General features: G+C 35.9%; 1 pseudogene; it reads left to right on the forward strand.

Annotated features, from left to right (window-relative positions):
- Window positions 1-623: 623 nt before the first annotated feature.
- Window positions 624-2,049, forward strand: LOC141502228 (metalloreductase STEAP4 pseudogene; annotated as a pseudogene).
- Window positions 2,050-20,383: the final 18,334 nt, after the last annotated feature.

A 20,383-nucleotide genomic window follows, 5' to 3' on the forward strand; every position in this document is an offset into this window, starting at 1 on the left:
GTTTTCTTTTTAATGGTGTAGTATAATTAATTGAGTCAGCTATGGCATAATGGATAGAAAACTTGCTTGGAAGTAGGAAAGCCTGGGTTAAATTCCTTCAACCTCTCACTAAGTCAGTTCAACCTCTCCCTAAAACATTAGTAACATAGTGACTACATTAGTTCAATAAGACTAAATTGTAGAGGAGGTGATGGCTTACATTCTTAAAGGGAGTTTTTCCATCAACAAGTTTCCTAAATCAAAGAAATTATACTTCCATATCCCTATCTCTATTCCTATTCCTATCCCTATCCTATTAGAATTAATAGTATCAACTCCTCCTTCACCTAACCCCTCTACCTTCTAGAATATGAAAAAGTAAATCTATAAGAAGGATCATTCGGTTGGAACAGTTAAAGTTGTATGTAATACATATACATTGTTTTCGCCACAATGTCTTCATTAAAAGTATATTGCGATAAGAAGCCGGAGCAGGACTGAGAGGCTCCTGACCCTCCCCCGTCCCAGGGCGGCCGGGGCAGCAGAGGTAGCAGAGGCGGCAGCTGCTGCAACAAAGTAACAAAGCGACAAAGTAACAAAGTAACCCAGTCTGGGACGCCGGCCTCCCAGCAGGCAGTTAAGTTATGGAGAAAACCTCTTGTAACGAGACTTCTCTTCCCAAGAAAATGAAATCTTCCTTCAAGCCAGAGACGGTGACTGTGTTTGGAACGGGTGATTCTGGAAGATCACTAGGCAATAAGATGTTCCAACTTGGCTACTCTGTGGTCTTTGGAAGCCGAAACCCAGAGCTGTCTGGTCTGCACCCCAAAGGAATTGAAGTCATGAGCTATTCAGAAGCTGCCCACAGGTCTGATCTTATAATCGTAGCAATTCACAGAGAACATTATACTTTTCTGACAGAGCTAGCTGAAGAACTCCAAGGAAAAATATTGGTGGATGTCAGCAATAACCTTAAACTTAATCAATATCCTGAGTCCAGTGCAGAGTATCTTTCTCAACTGGTGCCGGGAGCCAAAATTGTGAAAGCATTTAACACAGTTTCAGCCTGGGCTCTCAAATCGGGCACCCTAGACGCAAGCAGGCAGGCATTTGTCTGTGGAGATGACAAGGAATCCAAGCAGAGGGTGATGGACATTGGCCGTACCCTTGGTCTTATTGCGATGGATCAAAGATCTCTCATGGCAGCCAAAGAGATTGAAAACTACCCTTTGCAGCTCTTTCCAATGTGGAAGTTCCCACTATACCTCTCTAATGGCTTATGTGTTTTCTATTTTGTCTACTGTGTGATAAGAGATGTTATCTATCCCTATGTTTATGAAAAGAAAGACCAGACCTTTGCCTTGGCCATTTCTATTCCAAATCGTATCTTTCCAGGGATGGCTCTCAGTCTTCTTGCTCTTGTTTATCTTCCTGGGATCATGGCTGCCATTTTGCAGTTATACCAAGGTACCAAATATAGCCATTTCCCAAAATGGCTCGACCACTGGATGCTTTGCAGAAAACAACTCGGACTTGTGGCCTTGGCCTTTGCCTTCCTCCATGTCATCTATATGCTTGTGATACCCATCCATTATTATGTGAGATGGAAGTTTAACAGCAAAGTGATTAATCAGATAAAAACCAATAAGACTGATCCTTTTAACACAACCACTGCCTGGCTCGGTGATTCTTACGTAGCCTTGGGCATACTGGGATTTTTTTTTATTTGTCCTTTTGGGAATCACTTCCTTGCCATCTGTCAGCAACATGGTCAACTGGAGAGAATTTCGATTTATCCAGTCCAAACTAGGCTACCTGACACTGATCCTGTGTACAGCCCACACCCTTGTGTTTGGTGGCAAGAGATTCCTCAGCCCTTCTTTGCTCAGATGGTATCTTCCTTCAATCTATGTGCTAAGTCTCATTGTCTCCTGCACAGTGTTGGTCCTGAAGTTCATCCTGGTCATGTCATGCTTCAGTCGGCCACTGACAAGAATCCAACAAGGCTGGGAAAGAATGTCCAAAGCCTCTCCAAAGGCCCACTCAGGAAACGGCAAAGCTGAGGTGTGAAGCAGTCAACCACCAGTGTATCACACCATGATCACTGGGAATTCCCAGAAATGGACTTGAATGTTTACCATAGAGTGTGTTCTTCCCTAAGCCTTCCCCTTCTTCCTCCTCTAAAGAGCAGGCAAGGGAGGGCTTTCTGCTACTTAGGTCTCAAGAAACCACTGGATATTTGGAAGGATGTACTTTTCCTTGACTTAAGCTTTTATACCAGGATATATATGAAATACAAAGGCCTCACAAAGGAAAATGCTGTGCCTGTGAAGATAGAGAACTGATGGATTCTGAATGCAAATTGAAGCACATTATTTTCACGTTATTTTTTTCTTTTGATATGTTATTTCTTTCAAAACTGTGAGTGATCGGAGTGGCTAGGTGGCATAGTGGATAAAGCACCAGCCTTGGAGTCAGGAATACCTGGGTTCAAATCCAGTCTCAGACACTTAATAATTAGCTAGATGTGTGGCCTTGGGCAAGCCACTTAGCCCCATTTGCCTTGCAAAAAAACCTAAAAAAAAATGTGTATTGCTTTATGTAAGGAAATAAACACTACAAGATTCTGAACTGTCCTATAGTTTGGGCAATCCAGATGGACCCAAAGAATTAATCCATGGAAGTCAGGTCCCTATATTTCTCAGAGTTGAATTTTAGACTAGTGACTTGGACTATGCAGAGTTCCCTTGGAGTTCTATTTTTTTATGGAGGTAGGACTCCTTATCATTGAAGACTTTTAAATGGTAACTGAATAAATACTTGTAAAGGATATTGTAGAGTGATTTCGTGTTCAGGTATAGGTCAGAATAGAAGGTCTCTGAGAATCCTTCTCTGAGAATTTGTGATGCTAAGTATCTAGCAATGGTTCTGAGTTTCTTCTTTCCATGGCTATTCTTTCCAATGACATAGTCACTGTTGCTAAAAGTCTAAAGGGACTCACATCTAGACTAGATCGAGCAAATAAAGGAACTGCCTCCATTTTTTCAATGAAAGGATTAAGAAAATATTCTTTCTGACCTATGACTAATGATAAATTCATTTCTGTGAATTTTTGAAAATTAATTCACCCTACACATGGGTGCTATGCATTAGAGCTAGTAGGGACATCTTGCATTATTTAGATCCTAGATTCCAAACCAATGCCCTCATTTGACAGAGGAGGAAAATGAAATCAATACCCAACTTAGGAATTGGAGATCCACCATTGAAGCCTAGATCCTGATTCTAAAACCAGCACTCTTTATATACCATGTTTGCCTGAGAGATAAACTAGTTTCTTTATTTGGAAAGTGTACAAAAAGTTAAGCCACTGTTCAACAATGACCCACTAAGTTCAATAATAAATATTCTATTGTAAGAGTGATGATTCCTGAAACCAGAAACACAATTTTACTAAAAATATATATAATCAGTCATCTGATATTGACATCAACTTTTTTCTTTTTTGCAAGAAAAACAAAGGTACTACCCACCTTCTAAACCAACTACAAAAGTCAACACTGACTTAAATGCACAGCAGTTAGACTAAATCAGGACAAACCTAATGAGAATTAGGTTGTGTATATATCATGGAAATTAGGCAGCTTTTCCCATTTTCCCATTGAAAAGTCCCAGACTAGACCTTCCTGGTTAAAGACTGCATGTTATCTGATTTCAGGTCCATTTATTTGAGTGGACAATTAGCTTTAGCTCAATCAATGGGTTCTTGAGCACTGACAAAAATCAATGTAAAACCTTAGTTAAGTGGCTAGTGTACCAAAGACATTTGTGCAGATTCAACCTTAAGACATAGAAACTGTTTGCATTTTACAATCAGAATGTTAAACTAACGACGATTGCCAAGTAAAGAAAAATTGAATTAGATCACATCAGCCAGAAAAGTGCCTAAGCGTGTAGGGCTTCCAAGACAATTGTATTTGATTTAAAAATTAATTCAGGTAGAGATTCCTGATCCAAAGGATATATGATCACTGTTGTAGTTGTTGTTTGAGTTATATGACATCCATTTTAATGGAAAGTGGAGAAAGTAGCCAGAAAGAGGAAGCAATTAACTTTGACAGATTAATTGGGGGGGGGGCAGAGGGCATGTATGTATGTGTGTTTTTCCTTATTTTAATCATCATTAGGGAAATATCGCCTTTATAAAGAAAGTGTCAAACCATGCCAATATCTTTGTCAAGAAAATCCCAGAAATGATCATGAAGATGCAGACAGGACTACAAATGACTAATAACTAAGCAACAAAGCAACATGATGCCATAATAACAAGCACCCATAAAGTACTCCAAAGTTTACAAAATGCTTTACATCATTTGAAATTGATAGAAATCCTGTGATATTTATATGTTATTTTCTCCATTTAACACATGAGAAAACTGAGACTGGGAGAGTTTCATAGTTGCATTATTAGTATCATAGGTAACATATAAGTCCAGGACTTCTTGACTCCAAATATTGCACACTATTCATACTACACTGCCTACTTTCTTGAAACACAACATGAATTAATATAGATGATAAGTTATTTACTTGGTTAATAAACATATTATCATATATCAAGACCATATTAATATATTTGCTAAATCAAAAAGATAGAAGGAACTTCAGAGGACATGTAGTCCAATCCCCTCATTTTATAGAAAAAAAACAAGTCCAGAAACATGTAATTTGGCTAAGGTCTCTGAGGTAGAAAGTACAGGGATCAGAATTTGAATCCAAGTTCTTTGATTCCAAATCTAGTATAAATCCCTTTTTGTCATGCTTTTTCTCTCATTTTGGGGGGTACTCTTTGTTTAAGATTTCATATGGTTGATGACATGACCTGATTCATAAGGTTTTCCCAAATCAATGCAAAAGAAGAAAGTAAGAAGACTCCAAGCTAAGCCACTCTTCCACAGTAGGCCTTATCTGTCTCTTCTGATCTGCTTTCTGTTACTGCAATGAGCTCCACAACTGCAATACAAAGACTAGTCTTGATAGTCAGTTCCAAAGTTCTGAGCATCCTTCCTTTTGTATGGGAAAGGTGGCCAACTTCTCTCTCTCTGCTGAATTACCCTGCTTCCTTTATTTTGATACCATTACTTCCCTTTTCCAGGATATTTATAAATTCTCTATTTGACAAAAATCAGAGAAGCTAATAACATCTCCATTTGTTTTAATGATAATGTCATCTTTCAGGAAAGGGAGAAAACAACAGAGGGAATTTCTTATTCTCACTTAAAGGGAGGAAGTTAAAGGAACCTTGAATGGAGTGAGACCTCCATCTTATAGATAAAGAGCATATAGTATCTAATATATGCACTCTAGACTTGAAGAAAGGAGATTTCAAAGGAAAGTTGAGTAAATGCAATGGCCTAAAATTTTACAAGGTGAAAACAAGAAAGGAAGGATAGGAAACAGTAAAGAATGAAATTCTAAAGACATAGAGGGAAATAAATCTGGGAATTTGCCTAAAGAGAGACTCATTTAAGATTCATCAGGAAACATTTTTTAAGATTCATACAAAAGATATAAGTAAAGTCAGTTAAAAAAGAATGAATAAATCAAAAGAATGGCATGATACAGTTTATTAATCTAAGGTATAAATCATGAAAATTAAAGATTGATCAGAAAAGATTGGCTTTATGAATTAGCAAAATAAGTTTTCCTTATTTACTTCTAGTGTCCTAAAATGTCTTTGTCAGAGATTCAGTCTTATAGCCCAAGGCTTTGATAGGTGTCCAAATACAAATACCCCAAGAAAATATCAAATTTAGCCTATCATCATTTCTTTATGAAAGAGTACTGTCAAAACTCTATTCCATTTTAGCATTGAAACCTTAATTAGGTGAAAACACTGCTCCTATTAATTAATCTTAAGCTTAAAGCAAAAATTTCTTAAAAAACCTTTTGATGGAATGAAATGACACCAGGAAAGAGGTCTGTTCCAACTGACTGTGGGATTCATTACCCTCTAGTTTTTGTAAAAAAGCCATTTAGTTATCTCTCTCTCTCTCTCTCTGTATATATATATATATATATATATATGTATATACATATATATATATGAATTGCTTTACACATACACACACACCTATCTATCTATCTATCTATCTATCTATCTATCTATCTATCTATCTATCCATCTATCTATCTAAAACCTTTTCCAGACCTGAGATCATAGAATTCTAGTTGAATACCCTAAAGAAGAACTGCCTGAGAGTAGGAAGGAAACACTTTAGTTTAGATCTTATCTGAGTTCTCTTTCTCTCCTTCTAGTTTTGAAGGTGCAAAAAATAATGGACTTCCCATCTTTTCAACAGAATCCTAAATATCATCTCTGAATCATCTGGTAGTAATGTCTGCATTGAGAACCAAGGACAAAATGGACTCAGAACTCTAAAAGGAATTCATCACATAGTCTATACCACATCTAAGGGGAACTTCTTGAGCACCTCACAAATGAGAGAAAAAGACTTCCAAAAACCTGTGAGTTAATCATATATCACATGTACTTTCTAAATTTCATCCTATTTTCTCTTGGATTCTGGACATATTTGTGGGAAAAATGTGTTAAAGATGTTTGAAGGATATTTTATAGCAGTTGTTTTTATTTGTTATCACCTTAGTCAATACCCCGATTAAATGATTTTCAACTGATAATCTTGGGGGCAAGCATACTGATGGGACTAAAGTTAATTTTAATAAAGAAATGTGAGAATCATCACTAACCCCTCAGGGAGTACCCCTAGAATCCTAAGGGATTAGATGTAGCTTGCTGAGTTCTGGGAATCCATCTCATCTGTGAAAGGGAGAGTTGGGATAAGAATGGAATAGAGTTTACATGAGCTATATTTCTCTACCTTACCATCAGTGAAGCATCTGTGAGCAGGTTTTGTTAAGAGTGAAGGCAAACGGGAGGAAAAAAAAACTTATTGGGTGCCCTGAGGGAATTAAAGGGTAACAAAGAAAAGAGTACCTCCAAATATCTAAAGAATGGGACCCAAAAGCAAATTTCACCTAATTCACAATTTTGCCTTGGGATAGATGAACTAATTCAGCACAATTTTCTAGGTATTTGGGTTATTCTAACTAAAATGAAATTGCAAACTACATGCATTTTTTACTGAATGTCAGTCCTCTCTCTAGGTCCTATCTAGGAATTAAGAGCCAGAAAGTTCAGAACAAATACTTTAGAAACAGCTATGAAATTTACCTAGGAGTCTCTAAATGGATTCACTAATATTTCTCAAAGGATTAAATAACTAGTCTTACCTTTCAGAAAGGAGCTCCAATTTTCTTGACCTTTTTGCCTTGTAATTTATGAATATTCCCATACATTTGCCAAGGTGCAAGTTACTATTTGTAAGCACTTGGAGAAAAGTAGAACTTAAAATCACCAGTGGTTTCTAAACCCAATTACGACATTTTTATAACTATATGACTCTGAACAAGTGACCTAAGATCCCTGTGCTTCAGTTTCTTTCTTAATAAAATGAGAATGGTTACATATATATATATATATATATATATATATATATATGCATATATATTTCTAATTAGCTATTTCTCAGGGTTGTTGTGAGAAAAGTATTTTGTAAACCTCAAAATATTGTAAATATGTTAGCTATCATTATTATTTTTTAAGGTTTTTTTTTTTTATTTTTGCAAGGCAATGGGGTTAAGTGGTTTGCCCAATGCCACACAGCTAGGTAACTATTAAATGTCTGAGACCGGATTTGAACCCAGTTACTAGACTCCAAGGCCGGTGCTTTATCCACTATGCCACCTAGCCACCCGTTAGCTATCATTATTAACTCTTTCACCAGGAGAGACAGCTGATCTCTGAACCAGAAGTTACTAGGTCAGATACATACTGACTCAAAGACCCTAGGCAAGTCACTTAAATGATCAGTGCCCTGGGTAATTCACTAAGACTATAAATTGCAAAAAATGATAATAATCTATTTTGGTAGAGGGAGTTAAGTCACTGAGTATTTCCCTATTCTAATGAAACCACAGTTCAGTTTCTAGCCCTAGCCCCCTTACAGCAGAACACCACAAAATACCTCAAAGGCATAGTATCTTTCCATGATTTAACTTAAGTTGAATCAGTGAAGGGAGTCTCCAAACTAGAGCTCTTATACAGATAAAATTGCATATCTAGGCAAAAAAAAAACCCTACACATAGGGAGGATATGTTGAAAACTTTATAAATCACTTTGTGAAGCTCCATCACACACTGCTTATGTCTTCTTGGTATCATAATACATATCTATATCATTTTTCATATATATATATATAAATACATACATATATGTGTGTGTGTGTGTGTGTGTGTGTGTGTGTGTGTGTATGTATATCAGATACTAGATTTAGAGGTTTCTATGGCCAAAAGCATTTCCTCTTCAAGAGGAGAGGTGAGGTGCTTTAGGAAGTCAATTTGATTAGATTTATAAATCGGATTTGGTTTTTGTGGGAACCTATACTCAAAATCTTTCTAGCCTGCAGTGTTCAGGGAAAACTAGCAGCTCCAGTGTGGGCTGCCCAGTGTGAGGACACCTTTGGAGTCCATAGTGGTCACATTCCAGTAAAACCATTTCATCAAAAGGATTAAATCAGGTTGAGGGTAACCAATAGGCTTCCAATACATTGGTGAGTTAGGATGTCCACCCCAAGTATGTAATTACCCCCCCCCAGCCCCCAGCAGATTTGTGAGATAAGAACAATTTTTTCCAGTGACCATGAAGGAAGATGAAGTAGATTTTTGTGGAGTCCTTAGAGTTTGGTCAAACAGAAAAGATACAGTCTTAGGCCATGGCCAGTCATCTTTATTTTTGTTCTGCCATTGGACTTCAATGACTCTTGAAGAAAGAGTCACTGACTGACTCACTGACAACTTTGTGCAACTTTGTCTCACATAAATCCCATTTACAAGGAAATTAAGTTATGCTCTATTAGCAAAGCTCTTGAGAATCTGGGATCTCCATGCCATGCAAAATCATCAAAGGAGTAAACTTCCAAGCTCTTTTAGTGGTCCCAACATTGTCAGAATAACAAAAGCTGATCTGTTTATTATCAGACTGATACCAATGTTGCTATGTGATAGGAAAATATGGAAGGGCATTGTCTTCAAGGAACTAAAAGTGCATTCATATGGAAGGGATGGATAGGTACATGATGGATGGAATGTACCATATAACCATTAAAAAAGTCTAAGGAGAACAGGAGAAAAGATGCCATCAAAAAAATATCATAGGAAGATAAGATGAGTTGGTCTTGTGACAATTAAACAACAGAACTCCACTAGTTCTCTTGAAATGTTAGGAAAAATTGAGGTAAATCTCTAGTACATTGGGAGCATCTCCTTGTAGAGACTTTTTGAGAAAACAATTGAAAATTGCACAGAATGAATGGGTACATTTTACATTATTGGAGGGAAGTCTTGAATCAATGTGACCATATATATATGTATATACATTTGAATAATTGAGAGTGATTGCTTCATATCCTTAAAAATTAAAAAAGGAATATAAAGGAAAAGACTTATAAGCAGAGTGCTTAGAAATTGGGAAGAAACCATGTTAATACATATTAACTGTGCCTGAGTTACACATAGTGAATGAAGCTTGGTCTTTGTACACAAGCTTCCTTTGGGATCCAGGCAGAACACATTTACCTCCCCTCCAGTTTTAATAATATTGTTAAGGAATCACTTATAAGAAATTGCCGAGAACACTTTGGGGAATTGCTAAATAATTCTGCAGTAGTACAGTTCAGGCATCTTAAGTGCTAGACTATATGGGGTCCCAGTTTAATTTTTTTTTCATGAAACTATGAATAATGTCATTGCTGTCCTCCTGAATAAGCTGTAAAATGAAAATGGATGCTCAAAGCTTTCATGTTGTTAAATTAAATTTTAATAAGTTTTTGTATAAAGGATATATTACTTAACATAAGGAATAGGTTGCTCAAAACAAGCTAGTAAAGGGGGAAACTACAACAGTAATTATTCCTTTCCTTTGTTTTTCAAGACATAAAATCCTTTCCAAAATAATTCTATTTAGAGGGTTTGGGGTTGCTTTGTTTTTGTTGTTTTTTTTCATTTTGTTTTGTTTTTTGCTATAATACTGTATTTTGCTTTTCAAAGGGCTTTGTTATGAAAGGCATGCTGTAAAAATCCAGAGATGCTGCCAGTAATTAGGCAGCTGGGTGGCCTAGAAATCTTCTCCATTACACTTTTGTTTCTTTGCCAGTTCTGCCTTTTCTCTCTTGAAAGAAGGTTTTGTTTTTGTTTACATAGCCCTTACAGGCAGAATGAATAAAGCTCTTTTCACTTGCCAGACTCTTCTGATAGAACTCTGTTAGCCACATTTATAGAGTTGGGACTCTGCCTTCTCAAGAACTAGGGGCTTTCTTGGGACCCCCATCAATATTTAAATCACTATAAAACCAGATGAATGAATACTGATGGGCAGGGTTTGGTTAGTTGAGTGGGCAGTCTATTCATAGATAGACTTGTGCTAGCATTCACTCATATGCATTCAGGGTATTAAGAAATGCATATTGCAGCTTTTTTAGCAAAACAATTCCAACAATTCATGAGGAAAGTTAAGGCAGGATGACTTCAGGACCTAGAATAAATCAAGGGTGGGCCTCAGAGATATCTAAGAGCTTCAGTCTCTCTTCTTTTGCTACCTAATAGTGGTTTTCATTAAAATTTGTTTATTGAATGAAAGATCTAACAGTAATAAGTATGTTACAGATTCTCTTTTTCTTACTTTTTAAGGAAAAGTATAGATTACGGGAGGTATTGTGGAATAATAGATGAGTGATTAAGTTCATAGCCTACCTTGAACTCTAAAGAGACTTGCTACCATTGTTACATCATATAATCCCTTTTGAGGATGTTTCTCAACTAAAAAAATAGGGATTATATTATCATCATAGAGTTACTGAGGCTTTAATGAGATAATGGATATAAAGCACACTGTTTATTTTGGCATATTATATAAATACCATTTATTAGTGTATATGTGACAGAGAATAAGAGCACCCTGTATGCAGTAATAAATATTTGTGATACTATTGATGGTTTTGTGAGTTACTGGAATATACACACATATGCACGTGTATGTGCATGTACTCATATACATACCTGTAATATATGCACACACCTGATATGTATGTATATATGCATTTGTATATATATATGGTTTAACATATGAATGATATCCTAATAACCTGGAGTTCAATTTCCATATCTGGGAAATTCAATGATTTTTAATAAAATTTTACTGAAAGTGTCATGCAGTATTATCTTGTGGAATGATCACAATCAAGGAAGCAATCTGGCTTATAACTAACTATACAACCATTTGAAAAATAGCACTTTCTAAGATCATTAAGTGCTAGCTTTTTCTGTTTTCTTCCTCATTGAATACTCTGAAATCCTGCTGATGACCAGTTCCTACTTGATAATAAGAAAAATAATAACTTAATTCCATAGTGCTTTAGGTTTCACAAAGCATTTTCCACACAACTTTATGAGTTAGGTAGTTCTAGATCATTTGCCCCATTTTGTAGAAGAGGAATTTGAGAGCCAGAAAGATTAAATGACTAATATAGGGTCAATTAATAAATCAGTTATTGCCTATTACATCTGTTATTATGCTAGATGTTTGAGACAGAAGGACAAAAGTGACACAATCCCTAACTCCAAGGAGCTAACAATTTCAGCAGAGCCGATAACATATTTTTATTTAAATATTAATTAGATGTCAAATACAAATAAGTTATCTGGGGATGCTATAAATTAGCAGCTAGTGAGATCAAGAAAAGACTCAAGGTAAAACCTGAACCCATCTTTAGCTAGGTCCTGAAAAAGCAGGAGGCATATGAAGGTAAAAGTGAGGAGCGATTTCTAAATGTGGGGACATAAGGCCAAGGCATGAATATGGGCAATAGTTTGAAATATATAAGGAACAGTAAGAAGAATAGTTTTACTGAACTTTAGTGGCCACTTAGGTGAGAAAAGAAGATAGAGGCCAGGTTATGATAATGCAGATGTGACACATAGGGAGCTATTGGAGTAGGGGGTATAACGTGACCTTCCCTTCAGGAAAATGATCTTGAAAGCTGTGGAGAACAAATAATGCAGTAAAGAAACACTCAAAAAGGGAGATAACTTAGAAGACCATTTCAATAGTCCAAGAGATAGATAGGTATCTTAATTAGGGTGGCAACAGGGTTATTAGGAGGGAATACATGAGAGTTGTTATACAGTAGGAAAATCATTTGACAACAGATTGGATCTATGATTTGAAAAATGAAAAAGTTGAGGATGGACCAATGTTGTACACCTGGGTGACTGGAAGGATAGTGGTACCTTTGGTAGGAATGGTATGAAATTTCTTCTAGAAGTTTAGAAGAGGAGTGAGATTTTGGAGTTAAAGTAGGGCCTATTTTGAACAGAATGATTTGGCCGTGTCTACAGATCATTTAATTTGAAACATCCAATAGGCAATTGGTAGTATATGTACAGAAGAATTAAGGGAACTAAATATGGAGATCTGAGAGATCTATATTTTTATTGTTATTGTGGGGGGTTTTTTTAGGTTTTTGCAAGGCAAATGGAATTAAGTGGCTTGCCCAAAGCCACACAGACATGTAATTATTAAGCATCTGAGGCTGGATTTGAACTCAGGTACACCTGACTCCCGGGCCAGTGCTTTATCCACTGTGCCACCTAGGCTCCCCGGTTGTTATTGTTGTGGTTTAGTCATTTCATTTGTGTCTGACTCTGTGACCCCACCTGGGGTTTTCTTGGCAACAATCTTAGAGTAGTTTGCTATTTCTTTCTCTAGATCATTTTGCCTGAGGCAAACAGGCTTAAGTGATTTGCCCAGCATCACATAGGTAGTAAGTATCTGAGGCTGTACTTGAATTCACTTCTTCCTGGCTTCAGTTCAGTGTTGTGTTGTTAATTAAACCCCTGTGAGTTGGTGAAAAGAGAGAAATGGAGAGACAAAGAAAGAGCACAGACTAGTCAGACAAATGGACAGAGACAAGAAGACTAAAGGAGTGGGAGAAAAAAGAAGATCCAAGACAGAGAATATTGAGAGTACACACTTAGAGTTAGTGGGCATGACTTGGATACAAGTCTAGAAACCATAGGATAAAAGTCCTCTCAGTCAGACAAGGTAGAAAGGAAGAGAAGGATAAGAATAAGGATAATCAAGTCAAGTCAACACTTTACCTATTCTATACCAGACTTCAAAGAGATCATAATCTAATGGTGGAAGGATAATGTGCACATAACTTTGTATAAATAAGTTCTATATAGGGAAAATTAGAGAAAGTCTCAGAGGGAAGGTGCTAACATTAAGGGAATTAGAAAAGACAATTGGAGAATTTTAGTTGAGACTGAAAGGAAACCAGGGAAGCCTGATTAACTGTCTTTTTTCATTTATCTGTGACCATGATGGTATCCTATAAATGGATCGATCTCTCTCACTCTCTCTCTCTCTCTCTCTCTCTCTCTCTCTCTCTCCCTGCCCTCCTTCCCCACCAGCTAGTTGGGTTGGGTTCCATTGGTTCAGCCACACTAACAATCTGGTCAAAATAATTTTGAGGCTCACTCTCCCACTACCCATTTTGCTGCCCTCTGGTAGATCCTTCAAATCCCATGGTACTCTGTCAGACAAATTTTATCAAAGGAACTTAGGCATGTGAAAGTATTTTGTAAATTGTAAACTGATATGTGGTTACATTTGTATGGATATACACATACTCTAAAAAGGCACATTTAGTTCTTAAACTCATAGTGAATAAATTCCCCAATTACACCATCAGTGTTTACCATTATCTGTTTTTCAACTTAGAATATTAGAGTTACCTGAGTCCCTGAGAGGGTGTGATAGTTGTTACAACCAGAGGGTAGGAGAGGTAAAACATGAATCTAAATTGTCATGACTCCAGAACTGTCTCCTTACCCATTAAACCATGCTACAATAATAACAATTAAAATTTTTATTGCATTTTGAGAAGTGGTGCAGAGCAGCTAGAATGCTGATTTTTGTAGTCAGGAACCTTGGTTCAGTCTTGTCTCTTCCATGTATTAGCTAGCTTGTGCTTTGAGGTAAGACAAAGAAGATTCTAAGGTACAATAAGTTGCTGTTTTTCAGTTATTGAAATAATTCCCACATCAAGGAGGTTCCCATACAGATAAAAACATAAGTCAAAATAAGAGTCATAGAAGGGCATGGGGAGTTGGATAGAGACAGAAAGATGCAAAAAGTAAAGGTAAGAGAATTTCACATGATTAAGGCAGGGTGGACTAGGAAAGGGAAAGAGAAGGTACTCTAGGACTGACAAAACATCATCCTTGAAACAACTCTATGAAATAGGTAGTATGCCAATAACACTATTTTAAAGATGAAGAAATTGAGGCTAAGTGTTGGCCTGTGATCAACATCAAGAGACTGTTTGCCTGTTCAAAGTCATCCATATTCCCAAACTACACACTCAGATTTTGCTCAAAAGGCTTTACTACTGCTATGAGATTCCACATTCATGAGAAACTATTTTCTAACTTTATAGGGCATTTCTTTGTTTATAGGCCATTTTAAAAGAATATCATACATCTTTTCTATTTTTCTAAACTCCCAAGGAGAAAATGAAAATATGCTCTTGAGATTAACAAATTAAACATCTAAAATTCAGGTGTGTAAAGTAATGGTTTTAAAAACCACTATATTTTTTAAACTTTTGCACATTTTATTCAGAATCAAAGTATTCTTTTTGTTTATAATCTTTTAAATTTAAAAAATCAAGTAAAATATTTATTACATTACTAGTCACTGATCATTAAAAATAAAGCAAACAAAAGAATTCTCTCAATGCATATCTCCATAGTCCAGCAGGAGAAATTCCCCCAATACTCATGTCAAAAGATGCATTTCTTTTAGTTTGTTGTTTTATTGTTGCTTCTGGGTTTTTTTGTTAGTTCACTATCTCTCTGTCAGGTGGGGTGAATAGCACATGCCATTTTCATTCCTTTGGCTTCATGGTTTATATGATTGTGTAAATTAGAGTTCTACAGTCTTTCAAGGTGCTTTTCCTGGATAATATTATCATGGTATACATTGTTCTTAGTGCTTTAGTCGCTTGCCTTTGGATCAACCCATACAAAGTTTTCTCAGAAACTGTCCATTTCATTGGGTCAGTTAAGTGGTGCAGTGAATAGAGCACCAGCCCTGGAGTCAGGAGGACCTGAGGTCAATCCAGTCTCAGAAACTTAATAATTACCTAGATGTATGACTTTGGGCAAGTCACTTGACCCCTTTGCCTTGCAAAAAAAAACTAAAAAAAAAAAACCTGTCCATTTTTATCATTTCTTAATGCTCAAAAATATTCTATAACATTCATATGCCACAATTTGTTTACACATTCCCTAATAGGAAAATAACTTCTTAGTTTCCAATCTGACTACTATGAAAAAAGATGCTATATATACACATATATTTTGTACATTTCTCTTCCTTTTCCTCTTTGATTTCTTTGGCATATAACTGGGTAAAAGATCATAGATAATTTGGTAACTTTGGGGCCATAATTCCAAGTTGCCTTCCATTATAGTTAGACCATTTCATAGCTGCATTAGTAAATTAGTATACATGATTTTCCATAATCCCCCCCAGCATTTACCCTTTTCCTCTTCTTTCTGGTAGGTGTGACATGAAAACTCAAAGTTGCCAGGATTTACATTTCTCTATTAGTGATAAAGATGATTTTTTTTTTCATATAATTGCTAGTAACCTACATTTCTTTCTCTGAAAATTGATCACTTTTTGACTTACAAATGAATCTTAGTCTTCTAAATTTAAATTTGTTCTTTCTATAACTTACAAATAAGACTTTTATCAGAGAAAAATTCTCCCATTATCTTTTAATCTTTTTTTTATTATGTTTAAATTTTTTTGGGGGGGGTTAAATTTTATATGATCAAAATCCTCCATTTTTATCTTGTTCAATTTTCTCTATAAATCCATTTAGTCAAGAACTCTTTCCCTATCCAAAGTGCTGAAAGATCATTTCTTCCTTGTTTGTGATGTTTCTGTGTCTAAGCTATATACTCATTTTGAGTTTTTTCTTGATATATGGTATGAGGTGTTGGCATAAACCTGATTTCTGTGACATAACTATCCATTTTCTAGAGGTTTTGCTAAAATAATGTTTCCTAACCACTAATTTGGTCTTTGAGGTTATCAAACACTACAATACTGTGACTCTTACTTTTTGTCTGCTGTATATGCTAATTTGTTTCAATGATCTCTCTCTCTCTCTCTCTCTCTCTCTCTCTCTCTCTCAACCCATACCAAGTTTCCTCACAAAGACTCTTTTTTCCCATTTTTAAATATTACTTTTTGAAATTGTTGACCTTCTATTCTTTCATAAGTGTTTTTACTTTACCTAGCTCTGTATAGTATTCTTTGGGGAGTTTGGTTCAGCACTGAATAAGTAAATTAATTTAGGAAACATTACATTGTCATTTTTATTATATTTGACTTGACCTATCAATGAGTAATTAATGTTTATTCAATTGTTTAGGTATGTCTTCATTTTTGCAAGAAAAAAAGTATTTTATAGTTAGATTCATAAGTCCCTTGGGAAATCTTGGAAATTCTATTCCCTAGTGTTTTATAGCTTATGTAGCTCTTTCCAGTGGAATTTCTTTTTTAATTTTGCTATATTGTTTTAAAAACAAGACTTGGTGCTTCCTCAAACCAGAAGTTATAGTCCTTCTGAATATATCATATACCCCAGTTCTTATTACAAAATGATTAAATATCAGAAAGAACATGCTGTGTCTCTATCAAAATATAGTCATAATAAAAGAATCTATGTAACCAGCATTTATATAATGCTTTAAGGGTTACAGTGAACTTTGTGAATGTTAACTCATTTGATCCTCACAACAACCCTGTGAGTTGGTGATTTTATCATTCCCCATTATATGGAGAGGAAAACTGAAGCCTAGAGACAGAGACATTAAATGGTTTGTCTGTGGAAGATGAGACATAATTCTTCACTTTTGCCTGAATTCAATGTTTAACCTCAAACTACAACAACCACCTGAAACAAAAGTGAATACAGGGGAAAGAAAGTCACAATTTCTAACAGATCATAAGTTTTAGAGCTGTAAGGAACCTAGGGGATCATTTCGTACTATGCTTTTATCTCAGAGATGGAGAAAATAACTCAGGGAGGTTAACAAATTGCCCAAAGTCACTCTTGTAGAGGACAGCAGGGCAAGGATGAAATCCTAGCTTCTTTGATTCTAAATATAGTGGCATTTACAATACAACATTCTGCCACATGGGGCAGGGCCTTCTTGGAGCTTTCCAGCATTATATTAAGGGATATAAAATGTCAAAGAAATACATCTTTACTAGTGATGTGTCTAGCATATGAAAACAGATGTACTCTTTTTGTTGAAAGACATAGTATAGTGAGCTTCCTATATGTTCAATTCAATATGCTTAGTTTCCTTTTATAGTTCTTAGTCATCATTCTTATTTGTTTCTTTATATACACAAAAACTTATAAAAGCTGAGTGTTGTAATGGAAAAAACACTGGATTTAGAATGAGCACAGACTTGGGACTAATTGAGTGATAGGGGATGAGTCATTTCACCATTTTAAGCCTTAGATTACTCCTCAATAACAAAAGGGGAAAAAAAATCAGTAAGTGCCTGCCTACTTCACAGGATTATTGTGAGGATTCAATGAGACTAACTAATCAATCAACAAACATTGATTAAACATTTTTGTGCTAGAGATACAAAGACAAAAATGAAACAGTCCTTAGAGTCAGAGAGTTCACATTCTAAGCAAGGAGCAAATATGCATGATACATAGAAAGTGATTTTTTTTTAATTTTACATTTAAATGTGGGTTCTTCCTATTAGTGGGAACTGATAGATGGCAAAGTGATTAAAGCACTGGGTCTGAAGTCAGAATGACCTGAGTTCAAATTCGCCCTCAGACACTAACTAGCTGTGTGACACTAGGTAAGCCACTTATAAGCCTAAGTCCACTGGAGAAGTCCACTCTAGTATCTTTGTCAAACCTCGTGGGGCCAGCTAGGTGGCGCAGTGGACAGAGCACCAATCCTGAAATCAAGAGGACCTGAGTCCAAATTCTGCCTCAGATATTTAATATTGTTCAGCTGTGTGACTTTGGGCAAGTCACTCAACCCTATTGCCTTAAATAAAATTTAAAAAACTGTACAAAAAGAAAGGAAAAAAAAGAAACCTCCATGGGGTTACAAAGAGTCAGACATGCCAAAACAACAATACTTCCAATTCCAATCAGTAATATACAACTGAAATAATAACAAAAGTCTTTGTTTATATATTGTGCTTTAAGTTTTGCAAAGTGCTTATACCTATTGGATTGGCTAATAGGACACAGGGAGAAAATGACAAATGTTGGAAAAGAAGTAGGAAAATTCATGTACTGTTGGAGAAATGAAATGATTCAACAATTATGTAAAGCCATTTAGAACTATGCCAAAAGGACTATAAAACTTAACCTACCCTTTGGCCTAGCAGTGTCACTGCTGGGTCTATATTCCAGAAGAGATGAAATACAGAAAAAATATGCATAGGAATATTTAAAGCAACTTTCTTCTAGTGGCAGGGAGCTAGAGCTTGAAGGGGTGCTCAGAGGTTGGGAAATGACTGAACAAATTGTGGTATGTGATAGAGATGAGATGCTATTCTTTTATGAGAAATGATGAATAGGATGCTCTCAGGAGAAGACTTACATACTTATGATTTATACAAACAGCAATATTACAGGATGATCAATTGTGAATGATCTACCTTTTCTCAGAAATTCTGTGATCCAAGAGAAGTGAAGTACTTATGATAAAGAATGCTCACCAGGGGTGGCTAGGTGGCGCAGTAGAGTACCGGCCCTGAAGTCAGGAGTACCTGAGTTCAAATGTGACCTCAGACACTTAATAATTACCTAGCTGTGTGGCCTTGGGCAAGCCATTTAACCCCACTTACCTTGCAAAAACCTTAAAAAATGGAATGCTATCCATCCCACAGACAAAGTTGATGGTTTCTGATATAGACTGAAATTTGCTTTTCTTTCTGCTTTATTTTTTTTGAGGTTTTTCTTTTTTTTGGGGGGGTTATGTTTACTTTTACAATATGACTTTTGTATTAATGTTTTTCATGACTGCACATTTTTAACCTATACCAAGTAACTTGCTTTCTCATTGGGGTGGGAGGAGGGAGAAAATTTGTATCTCGAGGTTTTGGAAATGAATGTTGAAATATGTTTTTGCATGTAATTTGGAAAAATTGAATTAATAGTCTAAAAAAGATTTGCCAAGTGCTTTATATCTATTATTTGTTTGTTATAACCATAAGTTCTAACTTAATTACTTGTGAGGACTTTCCAAGCCTTTTTTAGATTTATTCATCTAAATTTGGTATCTACTTTTCATCCAACTTTCACCCCTGGCTCCAAGAAGTTATAGCTGGTTCAGCAGCCCAACCCAGTAAACCATCTAGATAGATGGGCTAAATCAAGATGAAAGTAAATATCAGCTTCAACTGACAGGTCTGTTGTGATTTGTGAGGAATGGGGGTGTCTTCCCCAAACATGTGAAGACTTTCCCTTGGTGGAATTGGCAGATGAGACAATTTGTTACAAGGGTCATGAAGTCAGCTGAAGCAGTCTTCCTAGAGCTCTTAGAACTTCATCAGACATTAGACAATCCAAACATACTGGGCCGTTGTCTTGACTTTTGTCCTGTCACTTCTTTGGAAGAGAGAGTGAGACTGAGCAATGTATACAACTGTATTTCATTTAAATCCAATTCACATGCAAGTTAAAAACATTCCCCCGAAATCACTGGTCCTCTTCAAAAACAAAAGATGTAAAACAGCATTCTAAAAGTGGAGACAATATAGAGAAATTTAGGTACATATACAAGGCACTTACAAAATAGACACAAAATAAAAAAATATATATATTTGCTCTTTATTTCCTTTTTTATTTTTTCTTTTTTAGAAAGATATTTCTTAGTTTTTTCTGATCCATATTCGGTCACTGGACCCAGAAAGAGAGATTAGTTATTTTGCACAATCCTCCCTCACTTAAATCCAATTCATGTGCTTCTCTTGGCATCGCCTTCCTAATATCATAGTCCTCTTCAGGAATGAAGGACAAAAAACTAACATCAGAACAAGAGCCAAAGTATAAATATCTTTCCTCATCTACCCCACCATGATGTTGTATTCTATATTCCAGCTCAGAATTTGGGAAGACTGGACTCAAACTT

Source organism: Macrotis lagotis, chromosome X (genome assembly GCF_037893015.1).
Source record: "Macrotis lagotis isolate mMagLag1 chromosome X, bilby.v1.9.chrom.fasta, whole genome shotgun sequence".
In the NCBI taxonomy this organism is placed as follows: Eukaryota; Metazoa; Chordata; class Mammalia; order Peramelemorphia; family Peramelidae; genus Macrotis; species Macrotis lagotis.